The sequence below is a fragment of the Lissotriton helveticus genome, chromosome 3_1 (genome assembly GCF_964261635.1).
Source record: "Lissotriton helveticus chromosome 3_1, aLisHel1.1, whole genome shotgun sequence".
NCBI lineage: Eukaryota > Metazoa > Chordata > Amphibia > Caudata > Salamandridae > Lissotriton > Lissotriton helveticus.
Genome location: NC_136061.1, coordinates 576262275 through 576281941, shown reverse-complemented (window position 1 = coordinate 576281941; position 19667 = coordinate 576262275). Strand labels below are relative to the sequence as shown.

Genomic DNA, 19667 nt, shown 5'->3' with positions numbered 1-19667 from the left:
TTTTTAAAATATTTTTGTTGTTTTATATATATTTTTTTTTTTTTGAACATTTTTTGTTTTTTTTGTATTTTTTGAACGATTTTATATTTTTTTTGTTTTTTTGGGGGGTGGGAAACAACAAAAAACAGGCATTGAAAAGGGCTCAACAGGAGCAAAAAAAAAATTACTGGGGGCGGTTAGGGCAATTATGATGTTCATAAGCCAGGTTGATAGCATTTATACTCATATTACCACATGCTATCAACGCACCACAGTGCATACAAGTATGTTTCATGTGGCCAAAATTCTCTTGTATGTTTGGCACAGTTTCCCGTGCCTCTGCTGGTGTCAATGAAATTGACGATCTTGATCTGGCCACAGGAGTTGATGTTGGATTTTCCTCCAAATCCCGTATTTCCGCCCGGCTGTAATTAAGTGGATGCTTCCTGGTCATGTGCCTATGCATAGTATAGTTCCCATAACTATACTTCTTATCCGTCCCTCTTGATAATTTATCTTTGCAGATCAGGCAGGTGACATACCTCGCATTCACTTTTTTTTGGCCAGGAGGGATTGAATAAAACTGCCAGATGAAACTGGCTTTCTTATGGGAAACCCGGGGCACCTCTTCCAAGAACTGTGGTTCTTCTCCCTCCTCTTCCTCCATTTCTTCCTCTTCCTCCTCTGTGTTGGTCATGACCTGGGGAGGTGGTCCTCTCTTCCCATGAGGAGGTGGAGGTGGTGGTGGGGGTGCACCAGCTGAAGCAACTACTGAAGCCATTTCTGAAGTATTAATAAAGGTCTTCCTCTCACAATGATGAAAGTCAGAGTGAGGAAAGAAGGAGGGGTTTTCATCATTTGGGAAAAACAATAGTTCTCAACCAATGAAAAGTGTTATTTTTAGGTCACCTGACCTAGCCTTACATGATTATGAAACCAAAAGTGAAATGAACCAATGAAAAGTGTTATTAACAAATCACATGACCTGTTATGCTTACGTTACGCGCTCCGGTCCGCGCCCCGGATAGCTTCCGGGTCGCTGCGCTTCGCTCCTCGGTCCGCGCCCCGGGGCACTTCCGGGTGCGCTAACGCGGTACGTCATAAGACGCATTACGCGGCAACGCGATACGTCGCGCTTTCGCGCCGCGCCGCGGATCGCTTCCGGGGAGCTGCGTTTCGCGCCTCGGTCCGCGCCCCGGGGCACTTCCGGGTGCGCTAACGCGGTACGTCATAAGACGCATTACGCGGCAACGCGATACGTCGCACTTTCGTGACGCATCACGATGTTGATTTCTAAAGCGGCAGTTGCGCAAACGGAACGTTTACCGGTTCGCGGACCCGGTCGCGGCATCAATTTAAGCTAACGGGAAGCTTCCCGGTTCGCGGACCGGGAGCGAAACAAAAAAAATATTTAAAAAAAAATTATTAATAAACATATAAAATATATTTTTGGATTTAAAGAAGAATACATTTTACAGCTATAGATATTAGCTTTTAAAAAACCAATGAAATTCACTGAAAAAACCATAGGTTATAGACCATATATAGTTAGGAATTAGCATTTACAAAACCTTGAAAATTCACTGAAAAAACCATAGGTTATACACCATATATAGTTAGGAATTAGCATTTAAAAAACCTTATTTTACTCACACAAAACCATTGAAATTCCATATATAGTTAGTTGTACTAACTATATATCGCGCACCCGCAATCCACTGCTGATCATGTCACATATTACATCATTCATGACATGGTCAGTGACATCACTGATGACATCACTGATGACATCTCAAATGACATCACTGATGACATCACTGATGACATCTCAAATGACATCACTGATGACAACATCCAGTGACTATATTTTTCTGTAAAGTTAAAATATGTCTTACATATTGAAGATTGAGTGGATGTATAAGTGTCTGGATGAATGATTTAGTAGGTGCATGACTGACTGTATGAATGAGTGATTAAATGTGTCTCACTGAGTGCATGGGTTAGTGACTAAACTGTCTTAATTTGTGCATCATTATGTCTGTTGTTCTGAAAACTGCTGCATGTGTTGTTTAGTAGCTATATGAGTAACTATATGGGTTATTGATTGGTTGCCCAAGTATTTGTATGGGAGACTGAGTGTGTGTGTGGGTGGCTGGGAGGTGTATGACTCTGTGCATAGATGTGTGAGCAGTTGATTCACTAGATGTATGGGTTCAAAAGTGCATGTGGAAACAGCTGTATGGGCGGTTGACTGTGTGCATGAGTGTATTGGTGAGTGAATGGATATCTCAGTGCTACATGTCAAAGTAAGTACATATGTAAAACACAGTACATGTGAGAGTTGACATATATAAATAACTGTGCAAAAGAGCCAGTGAATGTGTGAGTGGCTGTATGGATCATTGTGAACTTGTATCAGGGATTGTATAAGAGAGTAAATATGTGTTAGTATATGTTTGAATAAGTAAGGTGTGTATAACTGTATAGTTGAGGAAATGGAGGTGTGATTGATTCTTTGCATGACTGACTAGGTGTGTGAGTAACTCCATGGATGAGTGACAGTCTGTGAGTGTCTGTTTACACTGAGTGTATCTAAGGTTATATTAGAGTCTGAAGAGGTTCATCGTATTATCACATGAATGATGTCATCAGTGATGTGATCAGTAATGTCAAATGAGATGTCATCAGTGATGTCATTTTAGATGTCATCAGTGATGTCATCAGTGATGTCATCAGTGATGTCATTTGAGATGTCATCAGTGATGTCATCAGTGATGTCATTTGAGATGTCATCAGTGATGTCATCAGTGATGTAACTGACCATGTCATGAATGATGTAATATGTGACATGATCAGCAGTGGATTGCGGGTGCGCGATATATAGTTAGTACAACTAACTATATATGGAATTTCAATGGTTTTGTGTGAGTAAAATAAGGTTTTTTAAATGCTAATTCCTAACTATATATGGTGTATAACCTATGGTTTTTTCAGTGAATATATATATATATATATATATATAAATATATAACTATATCACCAAATTCGACCCCTCTACCAGGAATCAATCAGAGGCACCTGGGGCTTCAGGAAGATTCTTTATTGACATGGCATGATGCGTTTCAGCAGGTGTGCCTTTTTCAAATGCCTTCACACCGGGCTATAGCTCCCAACGCAGTTTTAAGTGTTTCGCTTTTCCCCTATTGGTGGCAGGTCAGCTGGGCCGAATGCTAAATCGGAGCATTGATGCAGCCCACATCGGTGAACTACATCTCGCAGCAAGCACCATGGCGGCTTGCTCAGTAAGTATCTCTCAACTGACACAATTTCCTCATAGTGAGTGCTGAAATATGTGTTAAAAGCTTTGTTGGCGCATATAGATGCGAGTCCGATACATATGCATCAGTGATGTCATTTGAGATGTCATCATTAATGTCATCAGTGATGTCACTGACCATGTCCTGAATGATGTAATATGTGACATCATCAGCAGTGCATTGCTGAACTAACTATAACAGCCGAATTTCTATGGTTTGTGTGAGTGAAATGTCCAACTAACTAAAATGTCCCTGAAACCTATGTTTTTTTCAGTGAATTTCTAAGGTTTTTTAAAATGCTAATTCCTAACTTTAACATCCCTGAAACCTATTGTTTTTTTAGTGAATTTTAAAGGTTTTTTAAATGCTAATTTCTTACTATAACGTCCCTGAATCCTATCGATTTTTCAGTGAATTTCAATGGGTTTTTTAAATGCTAATTTCGAACTATAACGTCCCTGAAACCTATGGATTTTTTATTGCCTTGAGGCCCATAGGACTCAATGGCAATTACCGAATCGGTAAATACCGATTCGGTAAAATTACCGATTTGTCAAGGGGGACAGGGTGTCACTTTGACACCCTGTTGCACCCCTGAGTCTGGCTTGTGTGCCATGTGGCACACATACATGCCCTAACGGCAAGTATGTGTGTCACAAGGCACAGGTGTACATGCACAGATGTGCATGTACATAGGAATTCGTTATTTACCATGCAATAGTATTTCATGGTAAATAACGAATTCCTAAGGGCCTGTGGCACTGTTTCCAGTGCCACCTACATCCCATATTACAGATTCTGTACATTTACGGATTTGGTAATTTACAGATTCGGTAAATTTGCAGAATCGGTAATTATCTGGCCCCCTACATCTGAAACTACAAATACCGGTCGGTAACGGCCGAAATCGGCCGTTACCGACCGGTATTTGGCCACCTACATATGGCCCAGTATCTTTTAATTGTCTTAGAGCCTCTTGTTCGTAGGCTTCCTTTGAGAAAATCACAATATTTCCCCCTTTGTCGGAGGGTTTGATTTGATGCTATTATCATTTTTCAGGGATTTGATGGCTTCCCATTCCCTCCGTGTTATATTCGACAGTCTCATGTCCATTCTGCTTTTAGCCAATTTTTCCAGGTCCATCAAGATAGCTTCATTAAAAACATCAATGGCATCGTGTGGAGCATTGGGGAGTTTCTTAGATTTCTTTTTGAAATTACTAGGGTCTCTAATTTGCACCACAGTAGAGGAATCCCCATGTTGGTTATATGTGTCTGTTTCGCAACTTTCTTGTGTAGGAGCTAACATGTTTACGAGGTTATTTAAATCTTCCTCAGTCGTTTTTACAGAACTCTCCTCAAGGCCTGCCACGCCTTTGCTGATTCCCCGATTTGTGGGGCGCAGGAGGAATATTTTCTGGAATTTTAGTTTTCGGATGTATCTGAACACATCAATTCTGGTGTTGACTAGGTCGAACTCAGTGGATGGGCAGAAGCGCAACCCCTTCTTCAAGACACTTGGGGCCAGATGTAGCTCGCCAAATACCGAATGATAATAGCATCGAAATCAAACCCTCCGACAAAGGGGGAAATATTGTGATTTTCTCAAAGGAAGCCTACGAACAAGAGGCTCTAAGACAATTAAAAGATACTGAATGTTTCTATCAATCGGTGGAATCCTCTTTTCCTTTCCTGGTGGGGTCGTCTTGACTCCATCAAAATGATGCTTGCACCTCTAGTACTTTACTCCATTTCCATGATTCCCATTCACATCCCAGACCATTACTTCAAATCGATAGATTCTACTCTGCTAAAATTTCTGTGGAAAGGTAAGAAGTCTCGAATAGCCCTTTCCGCTTTAAAAAGAGATAAATCCCTGGGCGTAGTCAAATTTCCTAGTTTTAAGTCTTATCATAACGCTTTTTCCTTAAAGCAAGCCTCGCGTTGGCTCTCTTCAGATCTTCCCCACTATCCCCCTCTTTGGCTAACGTTAGAGTCTTCTTTCCTTCATCCTTTTGACTTTAGTGAGGTTCTTTCCTTTTCTTCGAATGTAACATCTCTTCGCTCCCCCATTATTTCTCGTTCTCGCTCTCTTCTTCAACCTTATTTACTATCCTCTTACCCTTCTATTTCCTCTACTCAAAACCAACCTATTTGGCATAATAAACATCTTAAAATTCGTAATCGCTCATTATATTGGAAAACCTGGCATTCTCTTGGTTTAAAATGGATTTCTCAACTTCTTTCCGATAATCAACCTCTTCCTTTTCAAGACCTCCAAACACAATTTTCGTTGCCATCCTCTTCTCGTACTCAATATTTATCACTGATCCCTTCCCTTACCCAATACCTATCTTCACTCCCTGCTACCAACTCTATCCCTATACCATATCTTCCTGTTTCTAATGCCCTCGATCGGTCCCCTTCTGCTTCTTTTCTATATAAGTCTACTCAATCTTTTACTGAGCGTGCCAAATCTAAAGTTGAGTTGGCTTGGGAAAAAGATTTGTCTCAAATTTGGTCCTTCACTCTATGGGATAAAATTTGGTCTAAGATTCAAAGTACCTCCAGAGCTGCTAATACTACCCAAACCTTATTTTTTGTTTATAACCGTACACTATTTACTCCATTAATTCTGTCATCATTCTCCTCAGATACTCCCTCCACTTGTTGGTCATGTCCCTGCCCTTCAGCTGATTTGATTCATATGCTGTTCGATTGTCCTCCCATTTTTCATTTCTGGCAATTGGTATGGTCCCAAATTCAAAAGATTTTCAAATTTCATTTTTCCTTCTCCACTGTTCATATTTTTCTAGGTTCTCTCTCTCCAATTTTTACCGACTCGACCCACAAACATAAATTACTTGACCTTTTGATAGCCATTGCCTTGCACCATATTACATCACATTGGAAACAGGCTAAAGATGTTTCCTTTAATGCTTGGTGGAATGCAGTCTGTTTTAATCATCGTCTAGACACTAACTTTGTTTCCCCCGTCTCCCTAGCAATCAAACGTGATCTTTTATGGCTTCCCCTTACCGAGTATTTATCCAGAGTTGGCAGAATCCCTCCCACCTCTCAAGTCCGCAATGTTGAAGTCCAAAAACCACCGTGATTGCATTTTCTTAATTGTTTGTAATGTTTTTTCATATCACTTATGTGTTTTATTATACAGGTTGTACCTCAATTCCCCTATGTTCATGAGCATTATTGTGTACCCTATTTTTCTGTTTGGATATTTTAATCAGTTCTGCTTTTTGTAAGAGAGATTTCTTATTTTTTATAACTTATGACTGTTTCTTCATTTTCTGTCTTTGCTTCTTTATACTTTAATAAACTTCAAACTTAAAAAAAAAAAGATACTGAATGTTATATTACTATTAAAAGAACAGAATATGTCCAAAGCACAATTGACTACCAACTACTATTAGAAGGGTGGAAGGAAGATGGTATGCTCAATATGGATGAGTTTTTATTCCTTCAATGTGAAGCACCAATTCTGCCCACCTTTTACCATCTTCCGAAAGTCCACAAGAATGCCAAAAGACCATCAGGGCGACCGATTGTATCGTCTATCGGAAGCTTATTGGAAAATACGTCGCGCTTCATAGACTCGTACTTGGCACCGATTGTAAAGGACTTGCCCTCTTATGTTAGGGACACACAGGACTTTCTCCGAATGATGAACAACATCACATGGGAACCAAATTTGCTTCTCATTACATTAGATGTTGTAAACCTTTACACCTGCATAGCACATGAGAACGGCTTGGCGGCAACTAAATGGTTCCTGGACAGGAAACCAGAAAGATATCATCAGCATAATGAAATGTTATTGAGCATGATGAGATTTTGCCTATATAATAACATCTTCCTTTTTGCAGGGCAACTGTATAAACAAACAAGGGGCACTTCTATGGGCACTTCTATGGGCTCGTGCTTCTCCCCCAGTTATGCGAACTTGTTCGTTGGCTGGTGGGAGAAGCACGAGGCCTGGGGGGAGGCCAATGACCACTGGACTGATAAAAATACTCCTGTGGACTAGATACATAGATGACCTCTTTGTTGTTTGGCGCGGCGATCGGGCCTCGGCTGAGGAGTACATCGCCGCGCTAAACAACAATGACTGGAATCTGAGATTCACCAGCACAATAAGTGCCACCACTGTCTGTTACCTGGACTTAGAGGTTTTCATAGAAAATAATATTCTTCAAACAAGACTCTATAGAAAACCCACGGCAGGTAATGCCGTACTTCATGCGGCTAGTCACCATCCAAGGTGCTTGATACATAATGTCCCATACGGTGAACTCCTACGAATGAAGCGTAACTGCTCGACGGAGGATTACCAACTGGCCAAAGTAGAAGCCAGCAATAGATTCTTGAATAGGGGATATTCTAAGAACACACTCAAGCAGGCAGAAGAAAAGGTGGCCACAGTGAATAGGAGTGACCTTTTGGTGGTAAAACCAACTTTAAAAGGGGATGAACCTACTAGGATGATAACTAATTTCAACACGAAAGCAGGGGAGGTAGTTCATATTTTCAAGAAAAATTGGCACATTTTGGATACTGATAGTGTGCTTAAGAAATACCTTCCCGAACGACCGCCAATTACTTACCGGCGTTGTCAGTCTCTGGGAGACCACCTAGTCCACAGCCACTTCTCCTCTAAACAGCAACCGAACACACTATTCAAAGCTAAGGGTTTCTTTCCTTGCTTACGCTGCAAGGCGTGTAAAAATAGCAAAAAGGTCCTTAGCTACCCGGGAAGAACTGGTAAAGATAATCCCCCCAGAACGATCAAAAAATCGTTAAACTGTAATTCAGAATATACAATTTACTGTCTTGAGTGCCCCTGCAAGATGAGATATATAGGTAGCACTATCAATCCCACCAAACTGCGTATTTTGGAGCATCTACGTGCCATCACGAACAATGACAGGTCTTATCCCGTGGCACGCCACTTTGCAGAACTACACCAAAGCAACAGGGATTTGCTTAGTTACTATTGTTTAGATCAGGTGGATCGACAAGAGCGAGGTGGTGAAAGAGTCAAGGCACTTCGTACCTTGGAATCAAGATATATTATTGATCTTAAAACCATGACACCATGGGGGCTAAATAACGCTGAGGAGATGGGGGTACATCTGTAGGTCATTTAGAGAAGGAAGTGGGCTGAGGTTCTATTCACCTGGTCACATAAATATAAGGAGAAGCCGACACACTGTAATTAGAACTCCGGTTTTCCTCTATACTAGACAGTTTGCTATCCCTTCATTGATATAAAGGAGAAAAATTGCCCATATAGGGCTACACAACTGACAAAGAATAATTAGAGACACAACAAGAATATACTAAATGCCAGATATACAGTGCACTTGCGTGCCACATGTGTGGAAATCCATGAGGGATAACACAATGTGCCACGTAAATTTATCAGGGTGAAAAGTGTCACCAAATCATGCTCAAAGTTTGTACTTATTTTAATAATCAACTGTTTGTGGTTATAATGTTTTTAAAATGCACTTTAACACTTTATTGATTTGTATAGTTGTACCCATGAAATGAATTGGCGGATACACACTCAAAGATGGCCACCAAAGAAATGTGTCTGCAGGATTGCACACCATTTTCTATGTTGTTGAAACCTTTGGGCCATGAAGTGGGTAAAATGGCGACACTGCTTGAGCACAAACTGACACTGACGAAGCTACCGATCGAAACGCGTCTGTCGGGGGTGAGGGGTCTGTAATAAAAACATCCTGGAACTGGATACCTGTGTGCTTGTCCTTTTTGGTTCAACGGAGCCGAACGTGTTGGGATTTGTAAGTGGCTCACCACCGCTGGATTGAAGCACCCGGGAATAGGAGGAGCGTCGGCGGTGAAAAGTCCTGTGCAGCAAAAAAAAAACAACAAAAAAATGATATATATATATATATATATATATATATATATATATAGCTATATATATATATATATATATATATATATAGCTATATATATATATATATATATATTCTCGCTGTTTTCACTGAGCCCAGTGTAAACAAAATGAGGGCGCACTCTTGCAGGTAAATTCCAATAATTAATTTATTCTTCAGTCATTTTTCAAACAGACTAACAACCTACGTGTTTCGGTATTCCTATACCTTAGTCACGGTACACATACACATTTATAACCTTTCTTTAGCCACCTGGAACCCTTAAAATTACCTTTACCTCACTTTACTTTAAGTGCCGTGACTTCTGTGCAAACAACGTGAACCCTGGGGATTCGATGTGATATATATATATATATATATATATATATATATATATATATATATATATATATATATATATATATATATATATATATATATATATATATATATATATATTGTATAATGTAGCATGTAAAGTATTACATGTATGTATATAGATACAGAGATACACACACACACACATAAGATGTATTTATGTGGAACCTATTGAGATTGAGACAAAAGAAAAATTGCGGGAAACATATAAATATTAACCTGCCAATGAAAAAAGAAACGGATCCAATGATGTGAGTTTGGACAGTAGGCTCCAGTAGATTTATCCTGGAGGAAATTAAGATAGCACGCTATTGTCATCGGCAAGAACCACTAAGGGACAGCCACATCACATACAAAGCTGTATATGTTAATGTTAGTTTTTGCAATTTTTGAACTAAAACCTGGGGTATCTACTCTTTCTGTGTGTCTTGTTATCAAGCTGAAAGGGTTGTTTTTACGTCGGGCCTTCCAGACAGCACATGGTGTATGGTTGCAAAAGACATATTGAGGGTTTACTAAGAACGCACAAGAGCTTGGAGGCCACCCTTAGCTTAACATTAGTAGCTTTCCTGGCACTCTCATTTGCATGTTTCTTAATAGATGTTTTTTGTCAGTCTTGCGTTTGTCCCTGAAAGCCTCGTAGTATCTTTGATTGGCTGTCTTCTGTGGTCCCTCTGCTCGGTCTTAGGGAACTACGTTTTTTCTATTTGTTTAAGCATTCCAATGAGTGCATGTGATTTCCGGCTGTCTCCCTTGTGTGCTTTATCGCTCCTCGCTCTCTCTATGTCTATGTGCTTCTCTCCCACCACCCACACTTTTGCTGCTCTCTTGCCCTTGAGCTTCTTTCCTCCACGTCTGCACCCCAGTTACGTAATTAGATCGTTTTTTACACCGTTTTGCGCAGATGCTGGCAAGACCTATAGGCTTTGCCAATGCTTGTTGCAAAATGCAGCCCGTGTGCTTGATTATTCCGTTTAGTGGATGTTTCACTGTAAACAAAAGATATACTGTATTCCATCTTACTCGACCTTTGTCAGCCCTACTAGCACTGATTGTCCGAAATGTAGAACTCGACACCGTCTCTGCAGCACACACATTAACACACTGGGCTAATTTCCTGGTTTAAATAATGCTTCAGAATACCTGGACACTCTGTGAGTTGCCCACCCATGGCTTGAGAGGGTACGAAGGCTGTCACCTGACCTTGCCACGTTGGTGCCCGCCCGTGGCTTGACAGAGTCTGGAGGCTGTCACCTGACCGCACCCAGCTGTGCACAGCTGATCTTCTGTAGCCTGGTGCTCTGGTTGCAGCTGGACATGGCTGTCATTCCCTATCCCTCGTCCATCTCCTCTCAACGCATGGCTCCTCTGCGTCCGGAGCGTCCCCCGTCGTTCTCTGCAAGAGCCCCAGTTTTAATGAACACCTCACGAAGCCAGCTGAAGATATACACGTCATACTCGCAGACATCAGTGTCTTCATCGGTAAAACATTGCCTTCCAGTGACAGGTGCCTCCCCTCCCCTCCTCCCGGTGGCGCCTGGTCACGGGTGGCAACAGACGCGTGTCTTTCCTTCGACTTTTTCACTCTCAATACGAGGGAAGTGAACGAGAGGCCTCCACAGGACACCGGCATCCAGTCACGTATATTATACTGACGGAATCCCGCTCTGTTGTACGGCTCGGGTATCATTCATTGTCAAGACGCCTGATTAGGAATAGCCGAAAGCTGGAGGAGGCCTGCTGCTCTATGCGGAAATATAATACATGTCTCCGAAAGGCTACCAGGCTTATAATAATGACGAGTGGCACCAGATACTCAAGTTTTGCATAAATGCCGTGTGCAGTAGGCAATAGCATTGGTCACTCTAAAAGTAACTCTCTCATTAGTGCCCTTGGAATGATGAAAGACAGAAAAGTCGAGTTTGTGCCTTTTATGTCCCAATAGATGACACTTAATTCAGGTAGCCAGCTAGGAGGTCAGGCCCTCGGTAGGATTCATACACGAGGCACATTCGAGTGTTAGGGCCAGATGACCAGCAATGCTGATGCCTTGGCACAACCTCCTGTCGGATTTATGGCACCATTTAATTTCTAGAACTTGCCCTATACTACCTTAAGTGACCCTAGCAGGTGGCTTTGGTGATATACATTGTGTTTCATGGGTCTTAGATATAAGATTTGACATCCATATTAATAGTTTCTCCAACCTTATTACCGCCAGGTATGAATCCGTTGTTAGGCGTTGTGCCTGTAGCACCGGTGTAAGTCACAGGACATGTCTGTGTCGGAACCTGTAACATCGGTATTACATCACTGGTTGCTCTGCTGTACACATTTCTACCATATACCCACCCAAGGGAAAGGCTCTGCTGTTGGAGACTTGACACTGTAATATTTAATGTTTCCTATCCTACCATTCCAAGTTGAATTTCGGTCGGGGTATGATGACACTTATGTGGCACAGAATAGGAAAAAGAAAGTGTCAGATAGAAAAGAAGGAAGGTGCTTTACACATTTTGAAAAGTGATGAAGGACCTTCCAAGTTACATTTCCAGGTTATGTGAAAAGCCTAACAAGTCAATGATTTTTATCCAATATCTGTACATATTTGTGTTGCCAAATGTATCAATTCACAAGAGATTTTTAAACCTTTCTTAAAGTAAAGAACTATACCTCATACTCTCCACATTCACCTCTAAATTTCCAGGAATTATTTCAATTGCTAAATAGAGCCTTAATGTAAAAAGATTTTTTTTAAGCTAATTCCGTTAAGAAAAATTAGCTGGATCATGCATCATTTGGCTCAATTTTCTCAACATGTTCCTCTTCTCGCATGTATTATAAATCCTTTCTCTCACACATTGCATTGACTGAAAGGCGATTTTTGGGCAAGACAGGTGCAATGTGTGTGAGGAAGAGGAACGCTTGAGATACAGACAACGAAGTGTGCTGGAGACTCTTCTTCCCAGAGTTAGCATTCCAGAATGAACCTATTGTGGCTTTTAATTATGTTAATTTAATTTTGCATTTAATTATATTCATTTAATTATATTCACTTTATATATTCTTTTTTCACTTTCCACACTCTGTTCATTCCTCTCTCTCATCTTTGTTTTCCCATTCGATCTGCTCATTTAGTTCACCACATGTGCTCTATCCATCTTGCACTATCCACCGGAACTCTTTAATCTAGCTACTCTAACTATTCTTTTCCTTTTGTCGGACCTATGTACTACCCACACCTTACCGCTGCTTGGTGTATTCACTCTACATGCTCACTATGCCACTGTATCACTCAGTTTGTGCCACGCGAGCCAATATACTTACCTGGCACACGACTTTTGTCTCTTCATTCACATTACTTACAGTCTACTCACACTAGTTGTTCCATCCAATGAACGCACTCTATCCCCTATTCGTTTTTGTTCACGGTGCTCATATGAGCCATTCTCCATACTCACTCAACTCACTTAACTCGATCTGCTCACTTAACTAACTCTATTCATTCACTTATGACATTTACCTTTCTTAGCGCCTCAGTCTACTGGCCCAGGTAACTTAATTATCTACACACTCAACTAAGTTTAGGAAAGTGAGATGATGTCACCAGCCCTCCCCCCCGCCCCCCAACTATCAGGTGAGCATCAATAACAAGCTGTCCACTAGAATAATGTAAGCTTACAATAGAGTGTTTGGCATTGTGAGAAAAGTACTTAGGGCTTGATTTATAGTTTGACACGAGGCTACTCTGTCACAAACATGATGGCTATCCAATCTACCACTCTTAATGCATTTGTAATAAGGCGGCCAAGAAATCAATCAAATTTGTGAAGGAGTATCCATTCATACTCTAAATCAGGTCCACAAAGCCGATAGCCATTGAAACTAAATGTTGTCCTATCAAGTTTCGTATTCTTGTGTGTCTCTTATCAAACTATGGTAAGGTCTTTAAACACTTCTACGCTATCATGTGTGTGGGCAAAAATGTAATCGCCTTTTTGACACACCCACACACACATACGTGCATGAATACAGGCACGCACACACACATAAGCACACACACACACACACACTGCAATAGCACATCAGTTTGTTATCCCTGGTAAATTCACTTGACCAGTTGCTCCTATATGGATTTTTGGGCATACAATTAACATCTATGAAGACAATTTCAACTGATTCCACTTAGATCTTCAAACTGCCTTTGGGGTCATATGGTACCTGTTGGTCTCAAATAATGCTGTAACAGTAGAGCTTCACTTGTTTCTTCTGCTGAACAGGTATAGTGCAGTGCCTTGTCTAGCAACCCATATTCAGTAGTTGGATGCAAGTTAAAGCCAGTTTCAACCCCCTCAATCAAGGAGTATATTTTGGGTCTTGTGGTGAGTGATCTTATTGAAGGTGCATAATATATTGGAGGGTGTGGAAAGCTTGCATGGTGGTGGCCACAGTGAAATCCATGGGAAGCATTTGGTATGTAAGAAGGATGAAAATGATTCCAAACTGGGTGCCACCCTCTGAATGACATTGATTCGAAGGAAGTCGTTTGTAACCAGTTGAGTGGAATTTTCACCAGAAGCATAGAGGAATAGACACACACGAATAATAAGATCTCAGCTCACTAACGTATTCTTGACAACCCCATATTTCATTCTTTCTCTCCTCAGTTCTGCTCACGGCACAGGCAAAATGTCCCACTAATATTAGTGTGTCAACTGTGAAATACTCACTTCTCTGTTGATTTGGCTATTAAAAATCTCTCTGACTCAGGACCTTAGACCCAGGGAAATTGTCATCTAGTTCGCCATGTTCTCGCATCAAGTCTTTCGCTGCCACCTCCTCGAGCAATGTTAGATGGCACTGAAGAAAAACGAAATAGAAATTGACATTCTTAACATTTTCCTAATAGCCAAAATAGCCAAAAAATAAGTGACAGTATGACAAAATTACCGACAGTACATCATCTATCTATTTTGCCTTTTGTTTATATGATCATATTATGTAGATGGTGGACAAATTTGCACCAACTCACAACAACTGAAAAGTGCAAAAGTGCAAACGTTTTTTGCACTGAATGACCAGTGCAAAACGTGCATTTTCCACAGGTTGATTGGTGCAAAACTGCCCAGCAGATGTGCAATGTGTGCAACCTGACCCTCATTTTTAGGTCTCGCCTGAGACCCTGCATGCTCTGAATGCGCTCTCGCTTGCGACTGCTATTGTATACAACAAGGGGCTTGAAGCCCACCTATTGCTTAACATTCATTGACTTCATTGTCGCTCTTATTTGCTGCCTCCTAATTGGCCTGCGCTTGCTGGCTTCATTTCCACTTCTTTTGGCTGGAGCATGGACCAAGTACAGATTGCTCCAACTTGATGGCTGTCCTTCTGCTGAACGCACTGTAATTGAGGTACTACTTTCATTTTTTCTTCTCCCCTGGGTTTCTTGTTACACCTCTTGCAGTTTGTAGCTATGTTTTACTATGCCACACACACTTCAAAGAAGCTAATTTCTCATTTGAAATGGATGTTTCTGGCAACAGTTGATATCTGTTTCCAAATGCATTTTCATTAAGACATGGACATGGGTGCAATTGTTGTCTTTATGTTATAGAATTTTTGGGCAAATAATTTTTTTCTTTTTCACACATGGGGAGATTACTTTGCCTGGGGGAAATTTGTATTACGCCGGGCTAATCAGAGTAATTTTAGTAATTATGCATTACTCTTGTGATAAGAAACTATGCGATTACGCCAGCTTCAGTAATTAGGGGTCATTTGAGGGGAAATCCTATTGCAGGAGCACTGATAGAACGAACTAAGTGAGAGGTAATGGCTGCTGGCTACTGTTGTTTATATCTTGTATAATTTAGTGCTATTTTCTGCATCCTCTGGACCATTTTGGATGCAGGGGGACATTTTGCACTATGATAAAAGTGCTAAATGCTGAATTACACTTCTTACGTAATCACACAAAATTAGAGTAATTTTGTAGTAATGAAGAGCAATTACGCTACAGGTATATGCGCTAGTTTTGCCTACCAGTAGAGATAAACAGATTTGCTCAGAATCAAAGGTGTGTTGTGCCGACACCTAACAAGCATTCGCAAAACAAATTGGTCTTGCCTTTGAGACTATTGCCTTTGCTATTGCCTTTTGTTCCTGCTGTACATCATGGGCATTGCAGTCTTTGGCAATGATTTGTAGCCATGCTGTATAGCAGCTAGGCTGCTGTGCAGCATGGTGGCTAAACATAATAATAAAAAAAGGACTATGACACATCCAGCGCTATTGAACTTTAAAAAAAAAAGCTTATTAGCTCTGCCCGCATCATGGTGCTTTTTGATAACCTCTTCCATGCGCCAGACGGCCCCCGGCCGTCTAACTTCACAGCGGGCGTGTGCGTCGGTCCGTCTGATGTGTGCATACGGGGAATTCGCACGCACATAGGGGAAATGTGCGCCGCATAGAAGCGGTTAATTAGTTTTAGCCACACTGGAAAGCATCCATGCTACTGTACATCATGGCTACAAAAAACTATCTAAGGTTGTAGGTCTTAGGCAAGACCTATTGGCTTTGTCAGTGCTTGGTTTGACAAAGTCATAGGGTGGTTGTGAGCAACAGTATCCATATCCTTGGACTGAGTTCTTCCTTTAAAAACAAAAAAAGAAGGTGCATATAGTAAGCACCGGATGAGGTAGTGATTTCCAATTGTTGTTTCTCATCGTTTTTACAGCAACTATTAATCTAGTGGGAAAACAAAATCCATAAATGACACTTGCATTACTGTGCCTGCTGAGATATAGTTTGTATTCGCCAACATTACGATCAGAGCAATAAGCATACATTACCCACTGCTGCTTCCGTGAAGAGCAGAGCTCATTATGACTCCATCTTTTTGACAACTCTTCACTGCACTCACCAAGAAGAGAAAGAACCAATGACATAGAGAGGGTGGCGGGGGGCCTGATGGTAGTTAGTTATGAGTGTACATGTCTATTGAGTTTTACATAACCTGGGTTACACAGGGAGGCCGCCCTGCCTGAGGGAGGAAGTCTGAAAACAATAGAATAGTTCTTCCTGAAGGAAGCTTGTCTGTTCAGTGGCGGCTGGAACAGGTAAGAGCGTGGGGTGGATCGGAGTCGGGTGGGGAGGGTTGATAAAGTCGACAGTGGACAGGATAAGTAAAATTATATAAAAAAATAAATAAAACAACTTACTTTACTGAGTCGGTAGATACGGCGAGCACAAGGTAAGTGTTTTTTTTTTCTTTTTTATTTAAATTTACTTATCCCGTCGTCTGTTGACTTCTCCAACCCCCATTCCGCCCACCCCTCCCCACTCGCCCGACGCTCTTACCTGTGCCAGCCGCCACTGTGTCTATTGCTCATTGAAATGGAAAAGGTATAAGTTAGTAGTCGCAGGTGAAACTTGAACACGCCTGCAAAATTCACCTACGTTTGTACATTTTGCGTTATGCTTGTTTCCCAAATTATGCTATGTCGCATAATTACACTGTCATTTGCTGCAAAATTGTAGTGGGTGTAGAGAGCCGTCTGGCCTTTACCATACATTGTTTCTTTCTGCATGCACTCCTTGGGGCGGGTTTGTCCCGAGGAGATAAATAAAGGACGGGAGACCGGTCAGGGTTTTCCCATCAACAGTGAGCCAAGCAGTGGTGTGGATTATTTCAAGAGCTGCGCAGGGCCTTAACCCCACAGAATGCACCACGCTACATTGGTGACGAGGCCGGTTGAACTCCGTGCCTCCAGGACGTACCTGCTGTGCGGACTGCACCGTCCCGTGCCGCTTTGACGCCTGAAGAGGCAGAGTCGCCCCTGGCGAGCCTGACATCGGAGCTCTGGGGTTTTCCTTCCACTGCCCCCGACGTGGCTCTCCCGTTGCGCGCTCACGCCGGCGCTAAGAAGGGGCGAGGCTTCCACTGCCGCTGCTGCCTGGGAGCTGACAACGGACCGAGCGGCCGCATGACCACACCCTGCTCGGCCGCAATGCCCTGAGTCCTCCCTGCCTTCCGCTGCATGCGTGCACGTGCTTTATGAGCTACAAGGTGAGCGCGCTCAAGACGGCTGCTCGCTCCTGCTACAGAGCTTCACTGTGTGAACGGGTGAGCCACCAGGAAGCTACTGAGGCGCATGGGGAAGACAGTTTCTGCCACCTCCACAAACACACACTAGGCCTAGGGTCACAGTGGAAAAGAACTGCCTCTTTCCAGTACCAGATCCCTCAGGGTACCAGTACTCCCCGGGAAAAGGCCCCTTTGGCAAGTCACATCACAAGCACATCACAAGCATCACCAGGCGTGTGCCCTCACACCGAGCCACATCAGACACTGAGCTAGCGGCGCTGAGATCCTAGACCTAAGTGCGCAAGGAGAGTTACCTGCCTGCCCTGGGTCACAAGGGGAACAGTGACACTGGTACAGCTCCCACGCGCAATAGAAGCACGACCCCGTGCAACCATGAGTGCGCCACTGTTGTGTCCTAGCTGACACAGTCTAAGGGTTAAAAATGTAAGCCTACACTTAACACCCACCCACCACTGATGTCACAACATCACGTGACACAGTTAATAAATAGAGCAGAGTGCTCGTGGCTCACTAACCCACTATCTAACTGGTGTCCGTGTCGCAGTCCTTTCCCTCATGTGGGCCTTGGGCTCATGACATAACATTTGGCGACGAGGAGTGGCAAAACCCCCGGCGTGCCACTGCTAAAGAAAAAGGGGGGAGAATGCAGCCTGCCTATGGGCACCCCCTACGTGGAAGCAGCGCCAGCCACTGAAAGGCCCACGGGGCGTGTGGCGTGCCCCGGGCCTAGTCGTTGAAGAGGAGGTGATCGGGAGCCCAACCCCGCACCTCTCTGGCCCCGCCGTGCACTGACATGGGGAGGGAGGCGTACAAGGAAAGCGGACCGGACAGAGCCCACCTGCACCAGCCGCCACTGATCCCCCGACACGATGACGCCGTGCAGAGCCCACCCGCCACGGCCGCAGCTGGCTATAAGGCCCGTAGGCCAGAGGTGAGCCCGGGTACTGCGAATGGCCCCGGGGGGTCGCGCATGCCAGGAGCGACACCCCCTATCATTGAACCTCAGCGGAGCCCACCCGCATGGTCAGGCGCCCCGCCGGGCGTGATGCGGCCGAAAATGAACTTTACATAAGGCAAGACCAGCGGAGCCCACCCGCGGCCTGCCTGCAGCGTCCCCGCCGCGCAGCGTGTGAGAAGTGTGGCGGCGGGGTAAAGAAAAACGCCCGCAGCGTGTAGAGTGCTGCTGGGCGCTGTAAGCCGACAGCGGAGCCTACCCGCGGGGCCATGGTGCCCGAAAATGAACATTAAACAAAGCAGCGCCAGCGGAGCCCACCCGCGGCCTGCCTGTAAGTGGCCCCCGTCCCCGCCGCGCAGCGTGGGGAAGTGAGGCTGCAGCGGCGGGGGGATAAACTTCAAAGGCAAGCGCCCGCAGTGTGTGAAGAGCTGTGGGGCGCCGACGTTAAAGCGGAGCCCACCCGCTGCCTCGCCCGATCGAACATGGCCCCCAGCCCCCCCTGCCCGCGCGAGAACTGTGAGGCCGGCAGGCAGGGAGGACAAAGAGAACAATGCCCGCCAGACAGTGCCCCGTACGACCGGACATGGCCCCCAGCCTTCCCCCTGCCCGCGCGCGAAGGGACTGAGGCTGCCGCGGGCAGAGAGCAGGATTAGTGAACGCTGCCACAACAAATGGAAATCTACAAACGGCCAGCACCTTCAACAGTAAAAGAAATAAAACGAACTGCAAATGCAGCAATGCATGCTGCTAGCCACGGATAAGATCCTTCCTCCATCTGCAACTCCCTCGAGGTGTTTTCTGCCCTACTGCCACCATGCTAATAAAAAAAAATAATAAATTAGTTAAGACTTACCTGAATCAGCAGTGGCTCCAGCACCCCTCCCTCCGGCATGTCCACGAAGCAGGTCCTGCAAGCTGGGGCAGCAAAAGAAAATTTCAGGAAGGAAAGAAAGTCACCAAGAGGAGAAAGCTGCTACTGAAGGAAAGCCCAAGCTACACTGCCATCTA

The 19667-nt window shown here is 43.5% G+C and overlaps 1 protein-coding gene across 1 annotated transcript in view; it reads right to left on the bottom strand.

The window, feature by feature from the left end:
* LOC144822715 (ADP-ribosylhydrolase ARH1-like) overlaps positions 1-14433 on the bottom strand; it is a 538572-nt gene extending 524139 nt beyond the window's left edge. The window contains exon 1 of the mRNA XM_078680534.1: positions 14328-14433. The gene's annotated coding sequence lies outside the window, so the exon portion shown is untranslated. The remainder of the gene's footprint in view (positions 1-14327) is intronic.
* Between the last annotated feature and the right edge of the window lie 5234 nt (positions 14434-19667).